This window comes from Dendropsophus ebraccatus, chromosome 10, assembly GCF_027789765.1.
Source record: "Dendropsophus ebraccatus isolate aDenEbr1 chromosome 10, aDenEbr1.pat, whole genome shotgun sequence".
In the NCBI taxonomy this organism is placed as follows: Eukaryota; Metazoa; Chordata; class Amphibia; order Anura; family Hylidae; genus Dendropsophus; species Dendropsophus ebraccatus.
The window spans coordinates 11,847,072-11,867,102 of NC_091463.1; the positions used below are offsets into that span (position 1 = coordinate 11,847,072).

The window sequence follows — 20,031 nt, forward strand, 5'->3', positions numbered from 1 at the left end:
TATACATGTACTGTATAGATGGAGTAGGGGGTCCTGTATATACATGTACTGTATAGATGGAGTAGGGGGTCCTGTATATACATGTACTGTATAGATGGAGTAGGGGGTCCTGTATATACATGTAATGTATAGATGGAGTAGGGGGCCCTGTATATACATGTACTGTATAGATGGAGTAGGGGGCCCTGTATATACATGTACTGTATAGATGGAGTAGGGGGTCTACCAGTTATTACTGTGGATGTCGTGAGGCAGCTGCCCTAGCAACCATTGCTCCCTGTGAAAATGAAAGCCGTAATCCTATTGGTTGCTAAGGCTCCAACTGCCGTGTCTGCTGCAGCTAATTATATCACCTGTGTTTGCAGTGAGGAGATTTTCCCATTCATCTCTATGGGGCGCCTCTCTTTCCCCTCCCCCTCCCCTCCTGTACATCTGGCAGGGACGGGACCTTCACAATAACCTTCCCGGGCACCCAATGTATCTGTGTGCCAAATTTGGGGTCAAACGGTTCAGGCGTTTGGAAGTCTATAGAGGACAGACAGACAGAAGGACAGACAGACAGACTTTCATTTTTATAGTAGCTATATTCCTGTATATAGGAGCAGTATTATAGTAGTTATATTCTGGTATATAGGAGCAGTATTATAGTAGGTATATTCCTGTATATAGGAGCAGTATTATAGTAGTTATATTCTTGTATATAGGAGCAGTATTATAGTATATTCTTGTATATAGGAGCAGTATTATAGCAGTTATATTCCTGTATATAGGAGCAGTATTATAGTAGTTATATTCTTGTATATAGGAGCAGTATTATAGTAGTTATATTCCTGTATATAGGAGCAGTATTATAGTAGTTATATTCCTGTATATAGGAGCAGTATTATAGTAGTTATATTCCTGTATATAGGGGGCAGTATTATAGTAGTTATATTCCTGTATATAGGAGCAGTATTATAGTAGTTATATTCTTGTATATAGGAGCAGTATTATAGTAGTTATGAACAAGGATCAAGAAACAGAGTCTCGCACTCACCGGACTGAAGATGCAAGTGGTTTATTTCCGATACATCAGAGTAGGCTAGGCGGGGAGATGGTGAAGCAGGTGTGTTCAGCAGGAGCAACAAAATGTTTCACGCCTACAGAGGCGCTTCGTCGGGCTAGGGCTTGGTTCCTAGCCCGACGAAGCGCCTCTGTAGGCGTGAAACATTTTGTTGCTCCTGCTGAACACACCTGCTTCACCATCTCCCCTCTCCCCGCCTAGCCTACTCTGATGTATCGGAAATAAACCACTTGCATCTTCAGTCCGGTGAGTGCGAGACTCTGTTTCTTGATCCTTGTTCATTTATCCTGCCTTTTTTGTCTCTGCACCGCCGCTCCACGGTTTGGATACAGTCTGTGTGCTATATACTCCAGTCCCGGGTTTCCCACATTGGGTGTACCTTCTAGTTAGTGCCGGCCGGAACTCTCACCATACGTATTATAGTAGTTATATTCCTGTATATAGGAGCAGTATTATAGTAGTTATATTCTTGTATATAGGGGCAGTATTATAGTAGTTATATTCCTGTATATAGGAGCAGTATTATAGTAGTATATTCCTGTATATAGGGGGCAGTATTATAGTAGTTATATTCCTGTATATAGGAGCAGTATTATAGTAGTTATATTCCTGTATATAGGAGCAGTATTATAGTAGTTATATTCCTGTATATAGGAGCAGTATTATAGTAGTTATATTCCTGTATATAGGAGCAGTATTATAGTAGTTATATTCCTGTATATAGGGGGCAGTATTATAGTAGTTATATTCCTGTATATAGGAGCAGTATTATAGTAGTTATATTCCTGTATATAGGAGCAGTATTATAGTAGTTATATTCTTGTATATAGGGGGCAGTATTATAGTAGTTATATTCTTGTATATAGGGGCAGTGTTATAGTAGTTATATTCCTGTATATAGCAGCAGTATTATAGTAGTTATACTCCTGTATATAGGAGCAGTATTATAGTAGTTATATTCCTGTATATAGGTGCAGTATTATAGTAGTTATATTCCTGTATATAGGGATAAGTATTATAGTAGTTATATCCCTGTATATAGGAGCAGTATTATAGTAGTTATATTCCTGTATATAGGTGCAGTATTATAGTAGTTATATTCCTGTATATAGGGGGCAGTATTATAGTAGTTATATTCCTGTATATAGGTGCAGTATTATAAGGTTGGGTTCACACTACGTATATTTCAGTCAGTATTGTGGTCCTCATATTGCAACCAAAACCAGGAGTGGATTAAAAACACAGAAAGGATCTGTTCACACAATGTTGAAATTGAGTGGATGGCCGCCATATAACAGTAAATAACGGCCATTATTTCAATATAACAGCCGTTGTTTTAAAATAACAGCAAATACTTGCCATTAAATGGCGGCCATCCACTCAATTTCAACATTGTGTGAACAGATCCTTTCTGTGTTTTTAATCCACTCCTGGTTTTGGTTGCAATATGAGGACCACAATACTGACTGAAATATACGCAGTGTGAACCCAGCCTAAGTTATAGTAGTTATATTCTTGTATATAGGAGCAGTATTATAGTAGTTATATTCCTGTATTATAGTAGTTATATTCTTGTATATAGGAGCAGTATTATAGTAGTTATATTCCTGTATATAGGGGGCAGTATTATAGTAGTTATATTCCTGTATATAGGAGCAGTATTATAGTAGTTATATTCCTGTATATAGGAGCAGTATTATAGTAGTTATGTGCAATGGAGAAAGAGGAATCCGCACTCACCGGTAAGCAGAGAAAGCAGGTTTATTGATCCATACACCAGAGGCTAAGGCTGGGAGGGGGAAGGTGTTACGCAGGTGTGCTCCTTACAGCAACAATTGTTTCTCGCCTACTCGGCGCTTCGTCTGGCTGTGTGTGGTTGCTCACAGCCAGACGAAGCGCCGAGTAGGCGAGAAACAATTGTTGCTGTAAGGAGCACACCTGCGTAACACCTTCCCCCTCCCAGCCTTAGCCTCTGGTGTATGGATCAATAAACCTGCTTTCTCTGCTTACCGGTGAGTGCGGATTCCTCTTTCTCCATTGCACATTTCGATTTATCTCCTATGTTTCCAGCACCCTGGTTTACAAGGTTTACCTACATTCATTGTTGACTGCATTGACTCGGTCCTCGGTTCTATTTAAGTGTTGATATCAGCTGGTGCCGGCTGAACTCCTCTCACCTACCATATTATAGTAGTTATATTCCTGTATATATAGGCAGTATTATAGTAGTTATATTCCTGTATATATAGGCAGTATTATAGCAGTTATATTCTTGTATATAGGAGCAGTATTATAGTAGTTATATTCCTGTATGTAGGAGCAGTATTATAGTAGTTATATTCCTGTATATAGGAGCAGTATTATAGTAGTTATATTCCTGTACATAGGAGCAGTATTATAGTAGTTATATACTTGTATATAGGGGGCAGTATTATAGTAGTTATATTCTTGTATATTGGAGCAGTATTATAGTAGTTATATTCTTGTATATAAGAACAGTATTATAGTAGTTATATTCCTGTATATAGGAACAGTATTATAGTAGTTATATACTTGTATATAGGGGGCAGTATTATAGTAATTCCACTCAGCTCTGCTGTACTTACAATTGCTGACATATTTACAGGGCACACGTGAGGCAATGGCGGTGGTATCGGGTGACGTGGTTGTGGCCTGGGTCTTGTATATAAGATAGTTATCTTTTTCTCCCTAGATATTGGCTCGATCTTCTGCCACAACCAGTAAACAGTGGGGTAAATGTGTCGGAGCTGACAGATTTACGTCAGACTATTAATAAGGTACAGTAGCTTTCTGTTTAATATCCAGTTACTGTTCTGCATTCCTGCATGGGGCTGGAGAATCAGGCTGCTGATGCTGAGAGATGGGGGGGGGACGAGCAGGGGAAACCTCAGAGAGACCCCAATAACACACGGCACATGGTGTTTGCTGGTGCAGATCAAGGAACACTTGTCAAAAATTGTCACCTCCTTCCAGGATGAAGAGAGCACCGATCCTGTGGGCCATTATAGTTATGCATAGTTGCCTATGGCACATGTGTATCAGCTGCCATTCTGTTCATGAATCAGGAGGATCAGGATGAGCAGTTGAGGCCATTATATTCATGAACCAGTCTCTATAAAGATATTATACCGGTATGTATGTCATCATGTGAATGAAACAGGAGGATCAGGATGAGCAGGGAATATGGTTTATTTGTATTCATGAAACAAGAGGATCAGGATGAACAGGGCCTATGGTTTATTGGTATTCATGAAACAGGAGGAACTGGATGAGCAGATATTCAGCCCTTATAAATGTGAATGATCGTGCCCAGAGCTAGCATAGCCTACAGGTGCAGTGGCGACCATTGTATTTAGGAATCAGGAGTCTCAGGATGAGCAAAACCTGTAGTGAATATTTAGCCTTTTGTCATTTATGCATGAAACAGGAGGCTCTGTATGAGCGCAGCATATGTTGCATTTGAAGTCTCTGCTTCTATGTACATGCACTGGGCGGTTCTGGATGAGCAGCTGATGACTGGTAGACCTGAGCAGGAGGACCCTGGTCAGCACAGTATACATGACAGTGATGGATGATGATTCCTGGGTATAAGGCTGATTCTGTTCTATGTGATTCACCAGTTTCACCCCCTCCTGCTCTTACATCTTACTGGTGAATCACACCGTGTCTCCCAGTGAATCACATCGAAGGGCTGCGTCCACGCCTCACATCGCTGGCACACGTCCTCCATCTCCGGGGCGATGTCTTGACGGAGATGCCAACCACTGACTTGTTCCTATATACCATGTATACATGAAGCCCATGAGACCATATCCAAACCCACATAGCCATTGCTTCTCCATTCACATCCAAAGCAGCAGTAGAAGTATTCTTTTCTGTTAGCTCCCTGCTGCCCCCTGCAGGCTCCCCCCAGAATGCATTGCGATTATGTGCTTGACAAATCACATCTGCAATGCATAGTGTGGGGCGGTGATTTTCAACCTGGGGCTCTTCAGCTGTTGCAAAACTACAACTCCCAGCATGCACTGACAGGATCAGAGATGTGTGGGGGATAACGTAGATGTAAGCTGCCTAACAACCTTGTGGCCCCTATAAGTATCAGGATGGAGAAGCTTCATGCAGCAGCAGTGATGCTACCAGCAGGATGCAGTACCCATTCCGGCCTCTAGGGGTCACTCCTGCCAGCATTCCTCTATCTCTCACTGTAACAATAGAGCGTTATCATTGTCACTGTCAGGTTTATGTGTGAGATCACACAACGGGTATCAGCAACAGTGCCAACCATAGTGCCCCTGTAATAGTGAGAACCAGGGTGCCCTCATAACAGAGCCAACCATAGTGCCCCGCAACAGTGCCAACCATAGTGCCCCTGTAATAGTGAGAACCAGGGTGCCCTCATAACAGAGCCAACCATAGTGTCCCCATAACAGTACCAACTCTAGTGCTCCCATAACATTGTCAGCCATAGTGTTCCCATGACAGTGCCAACCATGGTGCCCCCATAACAATGCCAACCATAGTACCACAGTCGCAGTCACATTCTCCCAATAACAGTGCCAACCACAGTTCTCCCATAACAGTGCCAACCATAGTGTCCTCATAACAGTGCCAACTGTAGTGCCCCATAATAGTGCCAACCATAGTGCCCCATAACAGTGCCAACAATAGTGTCCTCATAACTGTGCCAACTGTAGTGCCCCAAAATAGTGCCAACCATAGTGCCCCCATAACAGTGCCAACCATAGTGTCCTCATAACAGTGCCAACTGTAATGCCCCATAATAGTGCCAACCATAGTGCCCCCATAATAGTGCCAACCATAGTACCCCAATAACAGTGACAGTAACATTCTCCCCATAACAGCGCCGACCACAGTTCTCCCATAATAGTGTCAGTCACAATCTCCCCATAATGGTGACAGCAGTACAAGCCTTGATACTCAATGAGTGACAATAATAGCCACAGCGCTCCCGTTCGAATCACAGAGATGCCAACCAGTGGTAGCCACAGTGCCCCCATAGCAGTACAAGCCACAGTGCCCCCATAGCAGTACAAGTGACAGCTAAAGAGCCCCCATAATAATGACAAAACAGAAACAATGTCCCATAGCAGTGACAGCCACAGTGCCCCCCTTACAGTGACAGCCACAGTGCCCCCCTTACAGTGACAGCAACAGTGCCCCCCATAATAGTGACATCCACAGTGCCCAATAACAGTGACAGCCACATTGCCCCCATAACAGTGACAGCCACAGTGCCACCCAGACCAGTGATAGCCACAGTGCCCCCCATAACAGTGACAGCCACAGTGCCACCCAGACCAGTGATAGCCACAGTGCCCCCCATAACAGTGACAGCCACAGTGCCACCCAGACCAGTGACAGCCACAGTGCCCCCATAACAATGACAGCCACAGCGCCCCCCCAAAACAGTGATAAACACAGTGCCCCCATAACAGTGACAACCACAGTGCCCCCATAACAGTGACAGCCACAGTGCCCCCATAACAGTGACAGCCACAGTGCCCCCATAACAGTGACAGCCGCAGTGCCCCCATAACAGTGACAGCCACAGTGCCCCCATAACAGTGACAGCCGCAGTGCCCCCATAACAGTGACAGCCGCAGGGCCCCCATAACAGTGACAGCCGCAGTGCCCCCATAACAGTGACAGCCGCAGGGCCCCCATAACAGTGACAGCCGCAGTGCCCCCATAACAGTGACAGCCACAAATGCTTCGCAGTTATCCCAAACAATTATGGGGCTCTAATTAGGAGCGGTCTGGCTACAGGTTGTAAAAGGTGAAGAATCCCTTTAAGAAAACATATTATAACAGATATATATATAGAAAGAGAGATGAGGAGAGGCAGGCTTTTTGGCCCGGGCTTCAGGCTGAGCCTCTGCAGGGTCGCCACAGCATGGAAAGCACCAGGGCTTCCTCCACCGCCCTGACTCACAGGAGACAGGAGCACATGAGGCCAAAGAAGGACAGAGAGTCTGACCGGGAATTTTTTGGAGTTTTGACAGTCCCAGCAGAGTGAGGACAGTGACAAAACATAGTCCTGCAGTGAGATCACTCGTCCTTCCATACTGTACACCACTGAGGACCAAGTCCACCAGCGTCACCACATCACAATGCGGCCACCAGGCTCTGGTGTCCCTGGTGTGCGGCCGCAGGATTCCCCCCACACAGCACTTTCATCTCCTGACACCACACTCACACCTGTCCCATGGAATGACTGTGCACACTATGGAGACACGTGTCACCCGATCCCCAGCCGTCCCGCACACTACAGGGGAGAAGCCGCAGACAGGACACCACATATACTGCGGAGAGGGGTGCACGAGATAGGGTGAAATAATCGATCACTTCATATCCCTCCTAGGGCTCATAATATCACCTAACCAGTCATCTCATAGGGGGAAGTATAATCATAGCGCCGCACCTCACACCTATGGCTGACACTAATGCCTCTCGGCTACATTTAAAAGCCAACGCCAGGATGTTGGTATATAATGTGATCAAACCATATTGCCTCATGTACCACGTGCAGGTCTCCTGGATCACATCAGTCCCTACACTAAACAAACACTGTGTCGGCCAGCGACCGCAAGCCCCGCAAAGCATGTGCAAGCAGGGAAGGGAGGCCATAGAACGGCCCTGCAACCCCACTGTCACAGGACCAAACCCCAAGGGCCCCCCGAAAACCCAGCAGGCACCACCGGCGGAGAAAGTGGCCATCAAGCAACACAAGTGTAAACATGGTCTTATGACTCACCATTGCTCCTGCAGGTAGAATGAGAAGAATAGGAGGTACTAGTCATGTGTGCACAGGTGCCTCCTGCTGATTGGGGTCCCATGGGTCTTATCAGGAGGAGTGCAAACACTCAGAAAAGAGAGAAATGTAAAATACGGACATGGAGAGAAAAGAGTGCTGCACCTCACAAATATGGCTGACACTAATGCCTCTCTGCTACATTTAAAAACCAACGCCAGGATGTTGATATATAATTTGATCAAACCATATTGCCTCATGTACCACGTGCAGCTCCCCTGGCTCACATGAGTCCCTAAACTAAACCAACACTGTGTCGGTCAGCAACCGCCAACCCCGCAAAGTGAGTGACAACAGGGCAGGAGGGGGGGGGGGCAATAGCCCTACAACCCCAATGTCACAGGACGAACCCACTGGGTCCCCCCACACCCCACAGGCACCACCGGCGGAGAAGGCGTCCACCGGTGGATTTGGTCCTATGACATTGGGGTTGCAGAGCCATTCCGTGGCCTCCCTTCCCTGCTTGTGCTCGCTTTGAGGGGTTGTCAGTTGCCGACACAGTGTTGATTTAGCGTAGGGGCCCATGTGGGTCAGGGGACCTGAACGCGGTACCTGGGGCAATATGGTTTGATCAAATTATATACCAACATCCTGGCGTTGGTTTTTAAATGTAGCCGAGAGGCATTAGTGTCAGCCATAGGTGTGATGTGCAGCAGCTCCTTTCTCTCCATGTCCGTATTATAGTAGTTATATTCCTGTATATAGGAGCAGTATTATAGTAGTTATATTCTTGTATATAGGGGCAGTATTATAGTAGTTATGGTGTATAAAATAGAAAATAAGTCCAAGCACTCACCGGATGAAGGGATCTCTTTGTGCGTTTATTCAGACATCATAGGGAGGGAGCGGTGGCAAGGGTGCGGGAGCGTGTAGCAGACAACTGTTTCGCGCCTCAGCGCTTTGTCAAGTCTTGACAAAGACTTGACAAAGCGCTGAGGCGCGAAACAGTTGTCTGCTACACGCTCCCGCACCCTTGCCACCGCTCCCTCCCTGTGATGTCTGAATAAACGCACAAAGAGATCCCTTCATCCGGTGAGTGCTTGGACTTATTTTCTATTTTATACACCGTACTGCCCTTGTCTCTGTTCGAGCACCGCGGCTACTTACCAGTGCAGTTTATTAGCCCTTAATCCGACTCCAGCGCACAGCTACTGATTGAGCAGTATTCAGACAGTGCTGGCACCTGTATCTTCCTGAAGCATTATAGTAGTTATATTCTTGTATATAGGAGCTGTATTATAGTAGTTATATTCCTGTATATAGGAGCAGTATTATAGTAGTTATATTCCTGTATATAGGAGTAGTATTATAGTAGTTATATTCCTGTATATAGGAGCAGTATTATAGTAGTTATATTCTTGTATATAGGAGCAGTATTATAGTAGTTATATTCCTGTATATAGGAGCAGTATTATAGTAGTTATATTCCTGTATATAGGAGCAGTATTATAGTAGTTATATTCCTGTATATAGGAGCAGTATTATAGTAGTTATATTCTTGTATATAGGGGCAGTATTATAGTAGTTATATTCTTGTATATAGGAACAGTATTATAGTAGTTATATTCCTGTATATAGGAGCAGTATTATAGTAGTTATATTCTTGTATATAAGGATCAGTATTATAGTAGTTATATTCCTGTATATAGGGGCAGTATTATAGTAGTTATATTCTTGTATATAGGAGCAGTATTATAGTAGTTATATTCTTGTATATAGGAGCAGTATTATAGTAGTTATGCAATACAGGAGAGAAAAGAGCGCTGCACCTCACACCCATGGCTGGCACTATTGCCTCTCGGCTGCATGAAAAACATCAGAATTTTGTGTATGAATTGATCAAGCCACACTGCCCCATGTACCTCGTGCAGGTATCTGATACACATGGGTCCCTACACTGTGCCGGTCAGTGACAACCACCCTCGCAGGCGTGCACAGTCAGGGAAGGGAGGCCATGGAACGGCCATGCGACCCCCATATCACAGGACCAGACCCAAAAATGCCACACCAGAAGGTCGCCCCCAAACAGCACGAGTCTGGATAAGGTATTGCGCTCACCATAGCTATCAAAGATAGAATGGGACAAACACTGTATTTTGTTTCTCTCTTTTCTCCGTGTTTTGCACTCCTCCTGGAAGACCCACATGACCGCAATTAGCAGGAGACACCTGAGTGCATGTGCTTTTATCCCTCCTGTTTGTCCCATTCTATCTGCAGCAGCTATGGTGAGCGCAATACCTTATCCAGACTTGTGCTGTTTGGGGGCAGCTTCCTCCGCTGGTGGTGCTGGCTGGGTTTTGGTGCGGCATTTTGGGTCTGGTTCTGTGGCATGGGGGTTGCAGGGCCCTTCCATGGCCCCCCTTCTCATGCACGCCTGCGGGGGTGGTGGTCAATGACCGGCACAGTGTGGACTTAGTGTAGGGACCCATGTGTATCAGATACCTGCACACGGTACATGGGGCAGTATGGCTTGATCAATTCACATACAAAATTCTGATGTTTTTTATGCAGCCGAGAGGTACTAGTATCAGCCATAGGTGTGAGGTGCAGCACTCTTTTTCTTCCCTGAACTGTATTATAGTAGTTATATTCTTGTTTATAGGGTGCATTACTATAGTAATTGTTTTTTTTTTTTTTTACCATAGGGGGCAGTGCTATAAGCATTTAATACAGTGTTTAGAATTATATTTTTATAGTTAATCATATAAAAAAGTAACTTTTTAAACCTGTGCCGTGACAAAAAATCAGATGCATGAACAGTTACTAGCGGCACAAGGTGAACAACCAAAAGTGTAGATGTCTGGAGAAAAAAATGTTTAGTATAATCCTTCACACAGGCCCGCCTAGTGCTGCTTGAGGAATCTAAAGGCCCTATTCCACGGAACAATTATCGGCCGTACTCGGCTGATATCGGCCGCTAGGGCCGATAATCGTCCCGTGGAATTGACAGCAACGATCAGCCGACATCGTTATGCTAATAGCGCTCGTTTGCTTCTGTCAGTCGGCCCATGGAATAGGGCCTTAAGAATATTCTGCTGTTACAATGACTCCCCTGTTATGTAGATAGGGCAGTGGCAGCCTGACATGTACAGTATTCAGGCACCTGTCTGTTTGGGAGAGAGTAACAGGAATAAGTCACCCCTGATGTGAGGGATATTGCTGCAGTGGTCGTCTCCCGGTGATTAGCTAATCGCAGTTTCCAGCTGACTGTTTATCTTCGCTATGCTAAGTATTTGGTGTGAGTGACGTGATGGGTGCTCTCTCCGCAGGTACTCTCATGTAATCAGGACATGCCCAGCTGTGTAATGTAACCCTGGCAGCTTCCTCTATTGTTCTCGGCCAGGAAGTCTAAATCAGATAGAGAGCGGATAACTGTCCCTGATCTGCTGCAACCTGGAATTTCACATAGTCGCCTTTTATGGGGGGGAAGTATGGCCGATGTATCAAACATTCCTCAGTGCCATATGAATGCATGGAATTCCTGGAATACAGAAGGGAACTTGTCACCACCAACTTGTTTATCCTTAATGTGACGCAGAAAATATGTCTACATCATACACAATCCTGTCCATAGGGGGCAGTATTATAGTATATTCTTGTATATAGGAGCAGTATTATAGTAGTTATATTCCTGTATATAGGAGCAGTATTGTAATAGTTATATTCTTGTATATAGGAGCAGTATTATAGTAGTTATAATCTCACAGGTAGAAAGAAAGACTGGGGCACTCACCGAACTTGCAGCTTCAGTTTATTTGCAGTATGGCTTCGATCCTAAGGTGAGGGAGGACAGATGGAATGGCGGGCGCTTACACCCCCGGGACGACGTTTCACGCCCACTCGGCGCTTCTTCCTGCCGGGGAATCCCGCCGCATCAGTTGTGTCAGGTTGGATCATATCTAGTCCTACACGCTAGGTATACCAGCAGTGCCGATCGTACTCTACACCCACATTATAGTAGTTATATTCCTGTATATAGGAGTAGTATTATAGTAGTTATATTCCTGTATATAGGAGCAGTATTAAAGTAGTTATATTCTTGAATATAGGGGGCAGTACTATAGTAGTTATATTGTTTTATATAGGAACAGTATTATAGTTTATATTTCTGTATATAGGAGCAGTATTATAGTAGTTATATTCTTGTATATAGGGGGCAGTATTATAGTAGTTATATTCCTGTATATATGAGCAGTATTATAGTAGTTATATTCTTGTATATAGGAGGCAGTATTATATTACTTATATTCTTGAATATAGGAGGCAGTATTATATTACTTATATTCTTGTATATAAGGGGCAGTATTATAGTAGTTATATTGTTGTATATAGGAGCAATATTATAGTAGTTATATTCCTGTATATAGGAGCAGTATTATAGTAGTTATATTCCTGTATATAGGGGGGAGTATTATAGTAGTTATATTCTTGTATATAGGGGGCAGTATTATAGTAGTTATATTCTTGTATATAGGAGCAGTATTATAGTAGTTATATTCTTGTATATAGGAGCAGTATTATAGTAGTTATATTCTTGTATATAGGAGCAGTATTATAGTAGTTATATTCTAGTATAAAGAAACTGTGTTTCATGAGTTACCTATAAGTAACAATATAACATCCTCATAATTTTTTTTATTCTGATAGACACATGATTTCAGTTTCTATAATAAAACTTGATTATGATACATGAGATATTGCTCGGGTGTTCTAGAATAGCTCATGACATGAATACATCTAAAGAAAAGGTTCTGTATTGATCTTTATTTAGAAGGTGTTGGATCCGACCATGTTCTGCGGCTGCTGATTCACACATATTCCTCGAGTGAGTCTGCAGGCGGCCACCTGTTGGGATGAAAGCCAAATGTCACCCCTGAGCAATGTAATAATCTGACTGAGGAGACATTTCGGTAATTTTTCCAAGATGAGAATATCCCATTGGAGGAAAGTAGGAATGTTCGTTTTCCCTTGGATTAGGATCCAGTCTTATGATTTGCAAAATTTTCTAAATATGTCCCAAAGCCCTGAAGAAGACTCATCCTGGTGGAGGACCTCCATTAATGGTTGGTCTTTTTGCGGTATTTATGGATAACAAATATAGATAAATGCTCCAGTCCAGTTTCGGTCTAAAACATTGATCGGCTTCCTATACTTACAACCCAACTTAAACCATTATACCCACTACTTATCATGCCATGGTCCATTGGTTATGACTAGTGATGAGCAAGTACTAAAATGCTCGGGTGCTCGTTACTCAAGACGAATATCTCCCGATACTAGAGTGCTCGTTTCATGTAACAAACCCCATTAAAGTCAATGGGAAACTCGAGCATTTTTGCAGGGGAACCAAGTTCGGTAGAGGAAAGGTTGTGTGAAAACCTGTCAACCTCAGAAAATGATGGAAACACCACGGAAATGGACAGGAAACAGAAGGGGCAGCATGTATGCATGCTTCTGAGGCTTCCTAATTGCACCATTATGCCAAATTCTGGGCAACAGCCTGGTTAAAACAGAGGTAGGCATACGAACCACCTAAAAACTCAGCCTGACACAGCATGGCAATGAGAACACAGGGAACCATTAAAACTGAGGTAGCATATGATGAACCACCCAAAAACGTTGCCTGACACAGCAAGGCATGTGAATTCACAGAGAACCATTAAAAAAAGAGGTAGCATATGAACCACCCCAAAATTTAGCCTGACACAGCATTGGGGTGAGGACAGAGTGACCAAGGTAGAAGCGGTAGCCAGTGAGCCTCCCAAAAAGTAGGCCAGACACAGCATGGCAGTGAGTACACAGAGAACCATTAAAAGTGAGTGAGGAAACAAGTTAGCCTCCCAAAAAATTGGAGTGAGGCCAGGGGGTGGGATTTATAGCGGACACGAACCTAGGTGCTGACAGCTAACTGGCTAGGCCAGCTGTCAGTCACCATCAAGGGTACACCTGATGCCTCTCAACTGGGGGTGGTGAGGCCCTGGCCACCACTACACAAAAAAAAAAAATAACACAGCTGGCTGGTTGCTGGGGATGCGATCAACGGGCCCCCAGCAACCAGTCCCTCTCCTCCGCAGACGTGGTTATGTCAGAGCATGGCAGTCAAGACACAGAGAACCATTTAAAGTGAGTGAGGTAGAAAGTGAGCCTCCCAAAAATTAGGCCAGACACAGCATGGCAGTGAGGACACAGAGAAACATTAAAAACAGAGGTAGCATATGAACCACTCCAAAATTTAGCCTGACACAGCATGGGGGTGAGGACACAGAGAACCATTAAAAACAGAGGTAGCATATGAACCACCCAAAAACTTAGCCTGACACCATAGACCCAGACCAAGATGGACAATACAATCATCCAATAAAAATAGCTGTATTATGGCTAGATTTAGCCTCACACCCTCATGCAGTTGTGCGTGAGAGGCATATCTTTGGAGGTAGGGACGAAGAATAACAATACAGTCTTCTTTAGAGGCCCCAGAATTTGATTTGATTGAATGAATACACTTTTAATCTTAAAAGAGTCTCTATAAGAGGGCAAGTGCGGTAGCCTGTCTATTAAAAAGACCTGGTCAATCCAGCCTTCAAAACGGCTAATACAACATCCAAGGAAGGATAGAATATGGCTTGAGTAAGAAAGACAGAAATCTGGAAATATACTAGTGGTCCCAATAGTTTTTGGGGGGCTGTGAGATACAATCTGTTGGTGGCTGCACCTATACACACTCTGTGACACCCCCTTTACACTGTGGAAGCAGTAGTGAACTTAGATATGCCTTGTGTAAGAAATACAGATATTAGGAAATATAGTGGAGGGCTCAATAAAATAGTACTGAGCACTTCTTAGGGGTCTGTGTGCAACACCTAATGTCCCCTTTCTGCCAGCAGCCGATCACCACAGTGTGCTGCTGAAATCGTGGTAGCTGCACTGCAAGTCCCAGCCAGCAGTCTGTAGTAATACAATTTAAAAACGATTTGAAGCCCTTACAAGGGCTGTTTGGTTGTATTGCTAGTATACCCTGCCTACTGGAATGCTAATTCCCTCCCTAACGCTCTCCCTGACCAGCAGCAGCTCTGTCCCTAATCTCTTCCAGCATATGTCTAAAGCGAGCACTACCGGCCGCGATTTTTATATGGCAGGGTCATCTGATCTGGCCAACCAATCGATGCCTATTGACATTTATGGGTCCCACGTGATCGCAGGATGTACCAAAGAGTCTCATGCATGTTTATTGGCTGAGAAATAGCGCCCAAACTTACAGGAAACGGATGGTGAGATTTTCTTGAATATCACGAGATGTTCGTCCGTGTAACGAGTACCATTGAGTACCCTAATACTCGATCGAGTACCAAGCTCGGACGAGCATGTTCGCTCATCACTAGTTATGACACTTTGCTGATATGTAGCAGAAGCAATGATCATCTATATTGTAGAATCCTAGTGTACATCCTAAGCATCATAAGAGTCTGATAAATATCAGTAACATCCCATAAACCCAAAATCAAGTGGGATTTTTCTTAATTTTGCTGTCATTGGTTGCTTCCTTGTAACATCTGCTTTTTCTAACCAGTTTCATAGACGGACTCTTGTCCTTCCAAAGTCGGAATAAAGGGCATTTTTTCAAACATTGTGAAATCCTGTAGAAACAGATGCAATTGTGGAAGAAACGGTTACATCTCATCAGCTGGTCATCAGTTCTGGAGAACTCTTCTTGAAGTATCATCTACTGGGAGGTCATCTTAGAAAATGTGACATTCACCGAGTCTCGTCATCATTGACCTTTTCTATTCACAATTTTCTATCAACACGAGGGAAAAGATGTTTGAATCTAAAAATTGGTTTCAGATGAAATCTAATCTTAAACTCCCCCCCCCCCCCCATAGATCTGAATGCCTGCCAAAACTTCCAGAAGTCATTGATCAATGTGTGATTGCTGGTTGGTGGAGGTCCATATGTTAAGACCCTGGTTGGTCAATAGAATGAAAGAACTGAAGACTACTGTTGAACTGAGTTGCTGAACTGGCATTTGACTCACGGCATCTGGAGAAGTTAGATAGTTACCATGGGAGTCCTAGAAAACATCCTTATGCTGTATCCATGTTTACCTGGCAGCCCTAGGGTGGCATCCAATTTCTTTAGATGTTGGGAGTCAATTGTCAAGCATTGGGATTTGGAGAATGTTGCAGAACCCAAACCGTTCGGCAACTCCGCTTAACACTACTGAGGACCTTATGGCTATCAGTCTACATTTCCCATCAGTGAAGTTGATGAAATCTCTGTTGTAGGGTCCAAGTCAATGATCCAGGTGCTGTGGCCATTGTTGGCATCGCCAGTGATGATGTTATCTGACGTGACTTCTTACGAGAGCCATGACGTGAATAGTCACCATGGATATCATCACCATTCTCACATATTACACAAAGAATTTAAGCTTCTTCCCTCTTTCACTTTGGCCCCAGCCTCGTTGACATCCTCCGTGGTTACCAAACAGTGATAGATATTAGGAACATACGGTTTTTATTGATGTGTAACAAACCTTTTGTAGTTCCTTTATTCATATTTATGCAATCCCAGGTCAATTGTCCAATTCTGAAGGACACGTACGTTACAGTAAATCACAGAGTTTATTAGTTTTCCCAGGGTAAAAGTCACCGCAGGAGGCAACGAGAGGAATCTTCTCCCGAATATGTTTTCAAGTCATAACCTGGATCTTCAAACAAACTGTATATGGGGATGTATCCTGTGCTGTATCTAGATCATATATTCATGCCGGAGATCAGTTCCTCCACTATTTGATGTTAAATAGACTGTCTGTCATAATTTACGATCGGTCCCGCCACCCACGGCCGGCTCATGTTATGAGCTATCAGGTTCTGAAAAACTGTAACATTGGCGGGGTTCACTTCACTGCAGAAAATGTGCGTCTATAAAACAGATTACATGTAACCGCAAACAGATGAGCTTGTTAAACTTTCACGAGTCGCTAATATGAGGCCCTGTGTGGATGTGTGAAGGGCGCTGGTGGTCTACCACCTTCCTATGGGGATAGAGCTACGAGGCAATATGTGACCACAGTCCCACCCTGGATGTCTGGCATACCTGTGGTCTACCACAAGGACCTGGCAGAAGGGCACCTGTGTTCCAGGTATAGCGAAAGAGGAAATCGGCCTCGTGTGTTAACCGAATGAAGAGCTAAACTTATGAAAGTGTGACTGCGCTGAGAGGATCTCGTGGCTTTGTGAATATCCCATTGGGTTAAATTGGAGTGATCAGAGCATTTTTGTAGTCACGGCGAATGCCCACTGAGCGAACAACTGTGTAAATCAAGGGGTCATGGTGAAGGATGATGAAGAAAAAGAATACTTTGTGGGTGGTGGAATGGTGTTGGGTGCAGACTATGGGGTTGAGGGCAGATTGTGCCAGATTGGGTAACATGAGGTTTCTGTTCCCCAGTGCAATACTTGTAACAGGTCCACCCTCTACTATATGCCATTTATGATACTGGTGTTGTCTGGGTGTGACATCTACATTCGCACCTATAAAGCCTTAGGTTGACACTAGTAACTACCCCACTGCACCAGTTGACCAGCACATTGTGGAGTGAATATATTGGGGTGGGCATCTCCAGCCTCATTGATAACAGTAGAAGGAACATCCAGAGTGGTGAGAAGTTTGTGTATAGATGGTGGTGGTGGTGGTGTGGGGGGGTAATAACCATTGATTCCAAATAAACACACAGATTTTCTAATTTTTTTTCTCTCCTTGTATGACCGAATGAAACATTACACCTCCGTTCCTCATGACATCTGATCATTGCATTGCCCAAAATTACCTCCCGTTGTTTGCAGGATTGAGAAACTCCAGAATCCAGAACCACGTTGCTTCCATTTTTTCTTCTTCCTGCTCGACAGGATCCTCCGGATCCTTCCTGGCATTAGGAGACTCAAAATGTGAGCAATATTTATGCGTCTGGACAATGTTTTCCTACTTCCTCACTGCCTTGCGGTTTTCTTGAAATGAATGTTATGCTTACCCTTTACTGGAAGCCTTCTCACAGGCATTTTTGAGGAAGGTAGAAGGTTTTTGGACGGTGCATTTGTGATTTTAACCAATTCCTTGCTAAACCTTTTGCCTGTGATCCTGAGGTTGATAGGCAGGATTCTTTACCGAATTCTAAATTGACCACAGGGCAAAAATTTTGGTTTTGGGCCAACAGGAAATATTTTTAACAGGTCTATGCCTCATTCAGAGCTGGACAGAAAGTTAATTTTGGGAATTTTGCCCAAAATATATTTTTGTAAATTTTTTCCTAATTTGGTAGATATCAAAAACCCTTTGGTAATATCTAACTTGGGGAGACTGAACGGCATCTCCCCAAATGTCTAGTCAAGTTCTTGAAACTGGGTCTAGGACCTTATTCACGTGTTCCATAAATCTCAAAAATATACAAGGAGACAGCACTTCCACTGGGAAACGTAAGTTTTAATTCAGACAGGAAAGCAACATTTTGGCTTCTGCTTTGCTGTGTGGATTAAAACTTCTGTTTTTATTGGAAGTGCTGTCTCCTTGTATATTTTTGGATACATAGACGGATGGTTGGTCCAGTGAGGCGAGCAGCAAGTGTTCCGTAAATTTGTCCGGATCTACAATTATGGCCTAATGTGGGGGCCCATTAATTTCTATTGGGCTATTGACACTATCCATAGTTCTACGAATCCGCAATCCGTGCCACAAAAACATAGGACATTCCTAGTATGGGCCGTAATTGCACAACAAATCAGCCAATACAAGTCTTTGGGATACAGATTTTTTGAGGATTTTAGGGATGTGACGTCTGTAAAAAATATGGATCACTTTAATTTAACTATCACCTTCCCATTTTTTTGTGCAGGGTCTGAAACAAGAGAATCAGGCAACAGGGGAGCTATTGTTGGTCAGAGAAAGAATACTCTCGGTGACTACCTTATTCTCAGCATGTCTCCAGCAGAGTGGCCCTGGCTTTCTCTCTCATGCCATCTTTTGACCAGTAGGTGGTAGCAGAGACAAAGCTCTCTTCATTTGCATAATTTTTTCCCAGTGGAGCCTGCATGGCCTATGACTCTCCTCAAGGAGAAACGTTACTGCTTCAAACCCACAGAGTAGGGACAAATACAACAATTTTTTCAGTGGGATACCCTGCAAACAGCAACCTTGACCCCTGTTACTGAGGTATAAGGATGACTATGGGCATTACTAAGCTATTGGATTTTGAGGATTAAAGCAAAATAATGGCCTATCCTTAGGATTGTGGGGCTGAGAGTCTTGGCTCCTCAGGTGTATAGGGCGCGGGACTCAACAGACTTATGGCGCCAGCTAAGGACACGTTGGGTCTCGAGTGAGGCGTTCATCAAAGGATGTCACTCAAACCGCTAAGACCCGTCTACAAGTTCTAGAGTACAGTACGTCCTGCGCTAAATTTACTCACGGCACAGAGAAAACTTTTTTTTGTAAGATTGTAACAAAAATAATCTTCCAGAAATATCTCAGGATTGCCGGGACAGTTCACTTTTCATCACTCATCGCTTTGTATATTTAAAGAGTGAATTTACAGAGGAGCAAAAACATCATGCCGTGTCCAAGGGACCCGACGCAGGTTCTTATAAGGACACCTTGGGGAGACAATGGGGGTTCATATATCCCTTTGGGCATTGTGATGTGCTGGGCTATCAACACACTCCTCTCCTGAAATACTCTGGGCTGCTGTGAGGATTAATCTAATGATCTTATATCATGTGTGGCACTGTCTGCTAAAATGGTGTATCTAAGCCTATCATGTGTGGCACTGTCTGCTAAGCTGGTGTAAAAGATGATGTCTAAGCCTATCAGTAAAACTGTTTGCTGAGGTGGTGTATCTAAGCTTTTCTTGTGAGATACTATATGCTTAGCTGCTGTATCATATCCTATCAATCGTTACACTGGCTCAAATCAGTGTATCTAAGTCTATCATGTCAGATACTGTGTTCTTAGCTGCAGTCATCATGTGGAACACATTTTGGTATATCTAAGGTTAACAGGTATGAAACAGTTTGCTAAGCAGTGTATCCAAACTTATAATGTGTAATACGTTCTGGTGAGTTCA

The 20,031-nt window shown here is 43.7% G+C and overlaps 1 long non-coding RNA gene across 1 annotated transcript in view; it reads left to right on the plus strand.

The window, feature by feature from the left end:
• Nucleotides 1-20,031, plus strand: part of LOC138802568 (uncharacterized) — a 72,242-nt gene that overhangs the window by 11,359 nt on the left and 40,852 nt on the right. Inside the window, exon 2 of the long non-coding RNA XR_011364780.1 lies at nt 3,777-3,861. This is a non-coding gene — a long non-coding RNA (uncharacterized lncRNA). The remainder of the gene's footprint in view (nt 1-3,776; nt 3,862-20,031) is intronic.